Here is a 12,803-nt window from a genome sequence, read left to right as displayed (position 1 = left end):
CAATAAATAAAAATGTACCTCGATTTTTAATAACATTTTCAAAATCGACGTTTCACGGCCAAAGAAGCATATTTTGTGTATTTCTTCACTATTTTCAAATATAACCACTGAAACCATTATTTTTATACTTTTTGCTTTAATTCAAGCAAATGTAACGATAATCATTCAAAAAACTGTTAAAATTCAATTTTTCAATAAGAAATCGTTGTCACGGATTTTGTATCTTGAAGAAGAAAAATATGCGATTTTTTCGGTACTTTTTTGAATGCATTTTTTTCTGGAGAAATTTTTGACCGAATTCAGCTTAATTCCCTATAAAACACTCATTAAAAGTGAATTCATCTCGATTGAACAATAAATAAAAATGTACCTCGATTTTTAATAACATTTTCAAAATCGACGTAACTCGGCCTAAGAAAAACATTTTGAGTATTTGTTCACTATTTTCAAATATAACCACTGAAACCATTATTTTTGTAATTTTTGCGTTAATTCAAGCAAATGTAACGATATTCATTCAACAAACTGTTAAAATTCAATTTTAAATAAGAAATCGTTGTCACGGATTTTGTATCTTGAAGAAAAAAAACATGCGATTTTTTCGGTACACTTTTAAATGCATTTTTTTCTGGAGAAATATTTGACCGAATTCAGCTTAATTCCCTATAAAACACTCATTAAAAGTGATTTCATCTCGATTGAACAATAATTAAAAATGTACCTCGATTTTTAATAACATTTTAAAAATCGACGTTTCACCGCCAACGAAGCATATTTTGAGTATTTCTTCACTTTTTACAAATATATTCACTGAAACCATTATTTTTATACTTTTTGCTTTAATTCAAGCAAATGTAACGATATTCATTCAAAAAACTGTTAAAATTCAATTTTTCAATAAGAAATCGTTGTCACGGATTTTGTATCTTGAAGAAGAAAAACATGCGATTTTTTCGGTACTTTTTTGAATGCATTTTTTTCTGGAGAAATTTTTGACCGAATTCAGCTTAATTCCCTATAAAACACTCATTAAAAGTGATTTCATCTCGATTGAACAATAATTAAAAATGTACCTCGATTTTTAATAACATTTTCAAAATCGACGTTTCACGGCCAAAGAAGCATACTTTGAGTATTTCTTCACTATTTTCAAATATATTCATTGAAACCATTATTTTTATACTTTTTGCTTTAATTCAAGCAAATGTAACGATATTCAATCAAAAAACTGTTAAAATTCAATTTTCAATAAGAAATCGTTTTCACGGATTTTGTGTCTTGAAGAAGAAAAACCTGCGATTTTTTCGGTACTTTTTTGAATGCATTTTTTCTGGAGAAATTTATGACCCAATTCAGCTTAATTCCCTATAAAACACTCATTGAAAGTGATTTCATCTCGATTGAACAATAATTAAAAATTTACCTCGATTTTTAATAACATTTTCAAAATCGACGTTTCACGGCCAAAGAAGCATACTTTGAGTATTTGTTCACTATTTTCAAATATAACCACTGAAACCATTATTTTTGTAATTTTTGCGTTAATTCAAGCAAATGTAACGATATTCATTCAACAAACTGTTAAAATTCAATTTTAAATAAGAAATCGTTGTCACGGATTTTGTATCTTGAAGAAAAAAAACATGCGATTTTTTCGGTACACTTTTAAATGCATTTTTTTCTGGAGAAATATTTGACCGAATTCAGCTTAATTCCCTATAAAACACTCATTAAAAGTGATTTCATCTCGATTGAACAATAAATAAAAATGTACCTCGATTTTTTATAACATTTTCAAAATCGACGTAACTCGGCCTAAGAAAAACATTTTGAGTATTTGTTCACTATTTTCAAATATAACCACTGAAACCATTATTTTTGTAATTTTTGCGTTAATTCAAGCAAATGTAACGATATTCATTCAACAAACTGTTAAAATTCAATTTTAAATAAGAAATCGTTGTCACGGATTTTGTATCTTGAAGAAAAAAATCATGCGATTTTTTCGGTACTTTTTTGAATGCATTTTTTTCTGGAGAAATTTTTGACTTAATTCAGCTTAATTCCCTATAAAACACTCATTGAAAGTGATTTCATCTCGATTGAACAATAATTAAAAATTTACCTCGATTTTTAATAACATTTTCAAAATCGACGTTTCACGGCCAAAGAAGCATGATTTGAGTATTTCTTCACTATTTTCAAATATATTCATTGAAACCATTATTTTTATACTTTTTGCTTTAATTCAAGCAAATGTAACGATATTCAATCAAAAAACTTAAAATTAAATTTTTCAATAAGAAATCGTTGTCACGGATTTTGTATCTTGAAGAAGAAAAACATGCGATTTTTTCGGTACTTTTTTGAATTCATTTTTTTCTGGAGAAATTTTTGACCGAATTCAGCTTAATTCCCTATAAAACACTCATTGAAAGTGATTTCATCTCGATTGAACAATAATTAAAAATTTACCTCGATTTTTAATAACATTTTAAAAATCGACGTTTCACCGCCAACGAAGCATATTTTGAGTATTTTTTCACTATTTACAAATATATTCACTGAAACCATTATTTTTATACTTTTTGCTTTAATTCAAGCAAATGTAACGATATTCAATCAAAAAACTGTTAAAATTAAATTTTTCAATAAGAAATCGTTGTCACGGATTTTGTATCTTAAAGAAGAAAAACATGCGATTTTTTCGGTACTTTTTTGAATGCATTTTTTTCTGGAGATATTTTTGACCGAATTCAGCTTAATTCCCTATAAAACACTCATTAAAAGTGATTTCATCTCGATTGAACAATAAATAAAAATGTACCTCGATTTTTAATAACATTTTCAAAATCGACGTTTCACGGCCAAAGAAGCATATTTTGAGTATTTCTTCACTATTTTCAAATATAACCACTGAAACCATTATTTTTATACTTTTTGCTTTAATTCAAGCAAATGTAACGATATTCATTCAAAAAACTGTTAAAATTCAATTTTTCAATAAGAAATCGTTGTCACGGATTTTGTATCTTGAAGAAGAAAAACATGCGATTTTTTCGGTACACTTTTGAATGCATTTTTTTCTGGAGAAATGTTTGACCGAATTCAGCTTAATTCCCTATAAAACACTCATTGAAAGTGATTTCATCTCGATTGAACAATAATTAAAAATTTACCTCGATTTTTAATAACATTTTCAAAATCGACGTTTCACGGCTAAAGAAGCATACTTTGAGTATTTCTTCACTATTTTCAAATACGTTCACTGAAACCATTATTTTTATACTTTTTGCTTTAATTCAAGCAAATGTAACGATATTCAATCAAAAAACTGTTAAAATTAAATTTTTCAATAAGAAATCGTTGTCACGGATTTTGTATCTTGAAGAAGAAAAACATGCGATTTTTTCGGTACTTTTTTGAATGCATTTTTTCTGGAGAAATTTTTGACCGAATTCAGCTTAATTCCCTATAAAACACTCAATAAAAGTGATTTCATCTCGATTGAACAATAAATAAAAATGTACCTCGATTTTTTATAACATTTTCAAAATCGACGTAACTCGGCCTAAGAAAAACATTTTGAGTATTTCTTCACTATTTTCAAATATAACCACTGAAACCATTATTTTTGTAATTTTTGCGTTAATTCAAGCAAATGTAACGATATTCATTCAACAAACTGTTAAAATTCAATTTTAAATAAGAAATCGTTGTCACGGATTTTGTATCTTGAAGAAAAAAAACATGAAATTTTTTCGGTACACTTTTGAATGCATTTTTTTCTGGAGAAATGTTTGACCGAATTCAGCTTAATTCCTTATAAAACACTCATTGAAAGTGATTTCATCTCGATTGAACAATAATTAAAAATTTACCTCGATTTTTAATAACATTTTCAAAATCGACGTTTCACGGCCAAAGAAGCATACTTTGAGTATTTCTTCACTATTTTCAAATATGTTCACTGAAAGCATTATTTTTATACTTTTTGCTTTAATTCAAGCAAATGTAACGATATTCAATCAAAAAACTGTTAAAATTTAATTTTTCAATAAGAAATCGTTGTCACGGATTTTGTATCTTGAAGAAGAAAAACATGCGATTTTTTCGGTACTTTTTTGAATGCCTTTTTTTCTGGAGAAATTTTTGACCGAATTCAGCTTAATTCCCTATAAAACACTCAATAAAAGTGATTTCATCTCGATTGAACAATAAATAAAAATGTACCTCGATTTTTAATAACATTTTCAAAATCGACGTAACTCGGCCTAAGAAAAACATTTTGCGTATTTGTTCACTATTTTCAAATATAACCACTGAAACCATTATTTTTATACTTTTTGCTTTAATTCAAGCAAATGTAACGATATTCAATCAAAAAACTGTTAAAATTAAATTTTTCAATATGAAATCGTTGTCACGGATTTTGTATCTTGAAGAAGAAAAACATGCGATTTTTTCGGTACTTTTTTGAATGCATTTTTTCTGGAGAAATTTTTGACCGAATTCAGCTTAATTCCCTATAAAACACTCAATAAAAGTGATTTCATCTCGATTGAACAATAAATAAAAATGTACCTCGATTTTTAATAACATTTTCAAAATCGACGTAACTCGGCCTAAGAAAAACATTTTGAGTATTTCTTCACTATTTTCAAATATAACCACTGAAACCATTATTTTTGTAATTTTTGCGTTAATTCAAGCAAATGTAACGATATTCATTCAACAAACTGTTAAAATTCAATTTTAAATAAGAAATCGTTGTCACGGATTTTGTATCTTGAAGAAAAAAAACATGAAATTTTTTCGGTACACTTTTGAATGCATTTTTTTCTGGAGAAATGTTTGACCGAATTCAGCTTAATTCCTTATAAAACACTCATTGAAAGTGATTTCATCTCGATTGAACAATAATTAAAAATTTACCTCGATTTTTAATAACATTTTCAAAATCGACGTTTCACGGCCAAAGAAGCATACTTTGAGTATTTCTTCACTATTTTCAAATATGTTCACTGAAAGCATTATTTTTATACTTTTTGCTTTAATTCAAGCAAATGTAACGATATTCAATCAAAAAACTGTTAAAATTTAATTTTTCAATAAGAAATCGTTGTCACGGATTTTGTATCTTGAAGAAGAAAAACATGCGATTTTTTCGGTACTTTTTTGAATGCATTTTTTCTGGAGAAATTTTTGACCGAATTCAGCTTAATTCCCTATAAAACACTCAATAAAAGTGATTTCATCTCGATTGAACAATAAATAAAAATGTACCTCGATTTTTAATAACATTTTCAAAATCGACGTAACTCGGCCTAAGAAAAACATTTTGCGTATTTGTTCACTATTTTCAAATATAACCACTGAAACCATTATTTTTATACTTTTTGCTTTAATTCAAGCAAATGTAACGATATTCAATCAAAAAACTGTTAAAATTCAATTTTTCAATAAGAAATCGTTGTCACGGATTTTGTATCTTGAAGAAGAAAAACATGCGATTTTTTCGGTACTTTTTTGAATGCATTTTTTTCTGGAGAAACTTTCGACTTAATTCAGCTTAATTCCCTATAAAACACTCATTGAAAGTGATTTCATCTCGATTGAACAATAAATAAAAATGTACCTCGATTTTTAATAACATTTTCAAAATCGACGTAACTCGGCCTAAGAAAAACATTTTGAGTATTTGTTCACTATTTTCAAATATAACCACTGAAACCATTATTTTTGTAATTTTTGCGTTAATTCAAGCAAATGTAACGATATTCATTCAACAAACTGTTAAAATTCAATTTTAAATAAGAAATCGTTGTCACGGATTTTGTATCTTGAAGAAAAAAAACATGCGATTTTTTCGGTACACTTTTGAATGCATTTTTTTCTGGAGAAATGTTTGACCGAATTCAGCTTAATTCCTTATAAAACACTCATTGAAAGTGATTTCATCTCGATTGAACAATAATTAAAAATTTACCTCGATTTTTAATAACATTTTCAAAATCGACGATTCACGGCCAAAGAAGCATACTTTGAGTATTTCTTCACTATTTTCAAATATGTTCACTGAAAGCATTATTTTTATACTTTTTGCTTTAATTCAAGCAAATGTAACGATATTCAATCAAAAAACTGTTAAAATTAAATTTTTCAATAAGAAATCGTTGTCACGTATTTTGTATCTTGAAGAAGAAAAACATGCGATTTTTTCGGTACTTTTTTGAATGCATTTTTTTCTGGAGAAATTTTTGACCGAATTCAGCTTAATTCCCTATAAAACACTCAATAAAAGTGATTTCATCTCGATTGAACAATAAATAAAAATGTACCTCGATTTTTAATAACATTTTCAAAATCGACGTAACTCGGCCTAAGAAAAACATTTTGAGTATTTGTTCACTATTTTCAAATATAACCACTGAAACCATTATTTTTATACTTTTTGCTTTAATTCAAGCAAATGTAACGATATTCAATCAAAAAACTGTTAAAATTCAATTTTTCAATAAGAAATCGTTGTCACGGATTTTGTAATTTGAAGAAGAAAAACATGCGATTTTTTCGGTACTTTTTTGAATGCATTTTTTTCTGGAGAAATTTTTGACTTAATTCAGCTTAATTCCCTATAAAACACTCATTGAAAGTGATTTCATCTCGATTGAACAATAAATAAAAATGTACCTCGATTTTTAATAACATTTTCAAAATCGACGTAACTCGGCCTAAGAAAAACATTTTGAGTATTTGTTCACTATTTTCAAATATAACCACTGAAACCATTATTTTTGTAATTTTTGCGTTAATTCAAGCAAATGTAACGATATTCATTCAACAAACTGTTAAAATTCAATTTTAAATAAGAAATCGTTGTCACGGATTTTGTATCTTGAAGAAAAAAAACATGCGATTTTTTCGGTACACTTTTGAATGCATTTTTTTCTGGAGAAATGTTTGACCGAATTCAGCTTAATTCCTTATAAAACACTCATTGAAAGTGATTTCATCTCGATTGAACAATAATTAAAAATTTACCTCGATTTTTAATAACATTTTCAAAATCGACGTTTCACGGCCAAAGAAGCATACTTTGAGTATTTCTTCACTATTTTCAAATATGTTCACTGAAAGCATTATTTTTATACTTTTTGCTTTAATTCAAGCAAATGTAACGATATTCAATCAAAAAACTGTTAAAATTAAATTTTTCAATAAGAAATCGTTGTCACGGATTTTGTATCTTGAAGAAGAAAAACATGCGATTTTTTCGGTACTTTTTTGAATGCATTTTTTTCTGGAGAAATTTTTGACCGAATTCAGCTTAATTCCCTATAAAACACTCAATAAAAGTGATTTCATCTCGATTGAACAATAAATAAAAATGTACCTCGATTTTTAATAACATTTTCAAAATCGACGTAACTCGGCCTAAGAAAAACATTTTGAGTATTTGTTCACTATTTTCAAATATAACCACTGAAACCATTATTTTTATACTTTTTGCTTTAATTCAAGCAAATGTAACGATATTCAATCAAAAAACTGTTAAAATTCAATTTTTCAATAAGAAATCGTTGTCACGGATTTTGTAATTTGAAGAAGAAAAACATGCGATTTTTTCGGTACTTTTTTGAATGCATTTTTTTCTGGAGAAATTTTTGACTTAATTCAGCTTAATTCCCTATAAAACACTCATTGAAAGTGATTTCATCTCGATTGAACAATAAATAAAAATGTACCTCGATTTTTAATAACATTTTCAAAATCGACGTAACTCGGCCTAAGAAAAACATTTTGAGTATTTGTTCACTATTTTCAAATATAACCACTGAAACCATTATTTTTGTAATTTTTGCGTTAATTCCCTATAAAACACTCATTGAAAGTGATTTCATCTCGATTGAACAATAAATAAAAATGTACCTCGATTTTTAATAACATTTTCAAAATCGACGTAACTCGGCCTAAGAAAAACATTTTGAGTATTTGTTCACTATTTTCAAATATAACCACTGAAACCATTATTTTTGTAATTTTTGCGTTAATTCAAGCAAATGTAACGATATTCATTCAACAAACTGTTAAAATTCAATTTTAAATAAGAAATCGTTGTCACGGATTTTGTATCTTGAAGAAAAAAAACATGCGATTTTTTCGGTACACTTTTGAATGCATTTTTTTCTGGAGAAATTTTTGACTTAATTCAGCTTAATTCCCTATAAAACACTCATTGAAAGTGATTTCATCTCGATTGAACAATAAATAAAAATGTACCTCGATTTTTAATAACATTTTCAAAATCGACGTAACTCGGCCTAAGAAAAACATTTTGAGTATTTGTTCACTATTTTCAAATATAACCACTGAAACCATTATTTTTGTAATTTTTGCGTTAATTCAAGCAAATGTAACGATATTCATTCAACAAACTGTTAAAATTCAATTTTAAATAAGAAATCGTTGTCACGGATTTTGTATCTTGAAGAAAAAAAACATGCGATTTTTTCGGTACACTTTTGAATGCATTTTTTTCTGGAGAAATGTTTGACCGAATTCAGCTTAATTCCTTATAAAACACTCATTGAAAGTGATTTCATCTCGATTGAACAATAATTAAAAATTTACCTCGATTTTTAATAACATTTTCAAAATCGACGTTTCACGGCCAAAGAAGCATACTTTGAGTATTTCTTCACTATTTTCAAATATGTTCACTGAAAGCATTATTTTTATACTTTTTGCTTTAATTCAAGCAAATGTAACGATATTCAATCAAAAAACTGTTAAAATTAAATTTTTCAATAAGAAATCGTTGTCACGGATTTTGTATCTTGAAGAAGAAAAACATGCGATTTTTTTCGGTACTTTTTTGAATGCATTTTTTTCTGGAGAAATTTTTGACCGAATTCAGCTTAATTCCCTATAAAACACTCAATAAAAGTGATTTCATCTCGATTGAACAATAAATAAAAATGTACCTCGATTTTTAATAACATTTTCAAAATCGACGTAACTCGGCCTAAGAAAAACATTTTGAGTATTTGTTCACTATTTTCAAATATAACCACTGAAACCATTATTTTTATACTTTTTGCTTTAATTCAAGCAAATGTAACGATATTCAATCAAAAAACTGTTAAAATTCAATTTTTCAATAAGAAATCGTTGTCACGGATTTTGTAATTTGAAGAAGAAAAACATGCGATTTTTTCGGTACTTTTTTGAATGCATTTTTTTCTGGAGAAATTTTTGACTTAATTCAGCTTAATTCCCTATAAAACACTCATTGAAAGTGATTTCATCTCGATTGAACAATAAATAAAAATGTACCTCGATTTTTAATAACATTTTCAAAATCGACGTAACTCGGCCTAAGAAAAACATTTTGAGTATTTGTTCACTATTTTCAAATATAACCACTGAAACCATTATTTTTGTAATTTTTGCGTTAATTCCCTATAAAACACTCATTGAAAGTGATTTCATCTCGATTGAACAATAAATAAAAATGTACCTCGATTTTTAATAACATTTTCAAAATCGACGTAACTCGGCCTAAGAAAAACATTTTGAGTATTTGTTCACTATTTTCAAATATAACCACTGAAACCATTATTTTTGTAATTTTTGCGTTAATTCAAGCAAATGTAACGATATTCATTCAACAAACTGTTAAAATTCAATTTTAAATAAGAAATCGTTGTCACGGATTTTGTATCTTGAAGAAAAAAAACATGCGATTTTTTCGGTACACTTTTGAATGCATTTTTTTCTGGAGAAATTTTTGACTTAATTCAGCTTAATTCCCTATAAAACACTCATTGAAAGTGATTTCATCTCGATTGAACAATAAATAAAAATGTACCTCGATTTTTAATAACATTTTCAAAATCGACGTAACTCGGCCTAAGAAAAACATTTTGAGTATTTGTTCACTATTTTCAAATATAACCACTGAAACCATTATTTTTGTAATTTTTGCGTTAATTCAAGCAAATGTAACGATATTCATTCAACAAACTGTTAAAATTCAATTTTAAATAAGAAATCGTTGTCACGGATTTTGTATCTTGAAGAAAAAAAACATGCGATTTTTCGGTACACTTTTGAATGCATTTTTTTCTGGAGAAATGTTTGACCGAATTCAGCTTAATTCTTTATAAAACACTCATTGAAAGTGATTTCATCTCGATTGAACAATAATTAAAAATTTACCTCGATTTTAATAACATTTTCAAAATCGACGTATCACGGCCAAAGAAGCATACTTTGAGTATTTCTTCACTATTTTCAAATATGTTCACTGAAAGCATTATTTTTATACTTTTTGCTTTAATTCAAGCAAATGTAACGATATTCAATCAAAAAACTGTTAAAATTAAATTTTTCAATAAGAAATCGTTGTCACGGATTTTGTATCTTGAAGAAGAAAAACATGCGATTTTTTCGGTACTTTTTTGAATGCATTTTTTTCTGGAGAAATTTTTGACCGAATTCAGCTTAATTCCCTATAAAACACTCAATAAAAGTGATTTCATCTCGATTGAACAATAAATAAAAATGTACCTCGATTTTTAATAACATTTTCAAAATCGACGTAACTCGGCCTAAGAAAAACATTTTGAGTATTTGTTCACTATTTTCAAATATAACCACTGAAACCATTATTTTTGTAATTTTTGCGTTAATTCAAGCAAATGTAACGATATTCATTCAACAAACTGTTAAAATTCAATTTTAAATAAGAAATCGTTGTCACGGATTTTGTATCTTGAAGAAAAAAAACATGCGATTTTTTCGGTACACTTTTGAATGCATTTTTTTCTGGAGAAATTTTTGACTTAATTCAGCTTAATTCCCTATAAAACACTCATTGAAAGTGATTTCATCTCGATTGAACAATAAATAAAAATGTACCTCGATTTTTAATAACATTTTCAAAATCGACGTAACTCGGCCTAAGAAAAACATTTTGAGTATTTGTTCACTATTTTCAAATATAACCACTGAAACCATTATTTTTGTAATTTTTGCGTTAATTCAAGCAAATGTAACGATATTCATTCAACAAACTGTTAAAATTCAATTTTAAATAAGAAATCGTTGTCACGGATTTTGTATCTTGAAGAAAAAAAACATGCGATTTTTCGGTACACTTTTGAATGCATTTTTTTCTGGAGAAATGTTTGACCGAATTCAGCTTAATTCTTTATAAAACACTCATTGAAAGTGATTTCATCTCGATTGAACAATAATTAAAAATTTACCTCGATTTTAATAACATTTTCAAAATCGACGTATCACGGCCAAAGAAGCATACTTTGAGTATTTCTTCACTATTTTCAAATATGTTCACTGAAAGCATTATTTTTATACTTTTTGCTTTAATTCAAGCAAATGTAACGATATTCAATCAAAAAACTGTTAAAATTAAATTTTTCAATAAGAAATCGTTGTCACGGATTTTGTATCTTGAAGAAGAAAAACATGCGATTTTTTCGGTACTTTTTTGAATGCATTTTTTTCTGGAGAAATTTTTGACCGAATTCAGCTTAATTCCCTATAAAACACTCAATAAAAGTGATTTCATCTCGATTGAACAATAAATAAAAATGTACCTCGATTTTTAATAACATTTTCAAAATCGACGTAACTCGGCCTAAGAAAAACATTTTGAGTATTTGTTCACTATTTTCAAATATAACCACTGAAACCATTATTTTTATACTTTTTGCTTTAATTCAAGCAAATGTAACGATATTCAATCAAAAAACTGTTAAAATTCAATTTTTCAATAAGAAATCGTTGTCACGGATTTTGTAATTTGAAGAAGAAAAACATGCGATTTTTTCGGTACTTTTTTGAATGCATTTTTTTCTGGAGAAATTTTTGACTTAATTCAGCTTAATTCCCTATAAAACACTCATTGAAAGTGATTTCATCTCGATTGAACAATAAATAAAAATGTACCTCGATTTTTAATAACATTTTCAAAATCGACGTAACTCGGCCTAAGAAAAACATTTTGAGTATTTGTTCACTATTTTCAAATATAACCACTGAAACCATTATTTTTGTAATTTTTGCGTTAATTCCCTATAAAACACTCATTGAAAGTGATTTCATCTCGATTGAACAATAAATAAAAATGTACCTCGATTTTTAATAACATTTTCAAAATCGACGTAACTCGGCCTAAGAAAAACATTTTGAGTATTTGTTCACTATTTTCAAATATAACCACTGAAACCATTATTTTTGTAATTTTTGCGTTAATTCAAGCAAATGTAACGATATTCATTCAACAAACTGTTAAAATTCAATTTTAAATAAGAAATCGTTGTCACGGATTTTGTATCTTGAAGAAAAAAAACATGCGATTTTTTCGGTACACTTTTGAATGCATTTTTTTCTGGAGAAATTTTTGACTTAATTCAGCTTAATTCCCTATAAAACACTCATTGAAAGTGATTTCATCTCGATTGAACAATAAATAAAAATGTACCTCGATTTTTAATAACATTTTCAAAATCGACGTAACTCGGCCTAAGAAAAACATTTTGAGTATTTGTTCACTATTTTCAAATATAACCACTGAAACCATTATTTTTGTAATTTTTGCGTTAATTCAAGCAAATGTAACGATATTCATTCAACAAACTGTTAAAATTCAATTTTAAATAAGAAATCGTTGTCACGGATTTTGTATCTTGAAGAAAAAAAACATGCGATTTTTTCGGTACACTTTTGAATGCATTTTTTTCTGGAGAAATTTTTGACTTAATTCAGCTTAA

The sequence above is a fragment of the Phalangium opilio genome, unplaced genomic scaffold (assembly GCF_054372755.1).
Source record: "Phalangium opilio isolate 3A_F unplaced genomic scaffold, DU_Popi_V2 ptg000329l_1, whole genome shotgun sequence".
Taxonomy (NCBI): Eukaryota; Metazoa; Arthropoda; class Arachnida; order Opiliones; family Phalangiidae; genus Phalangium; species Phalangium opilio.
This window is presented reverse-complemented; position numbering follows the sequence as displayed.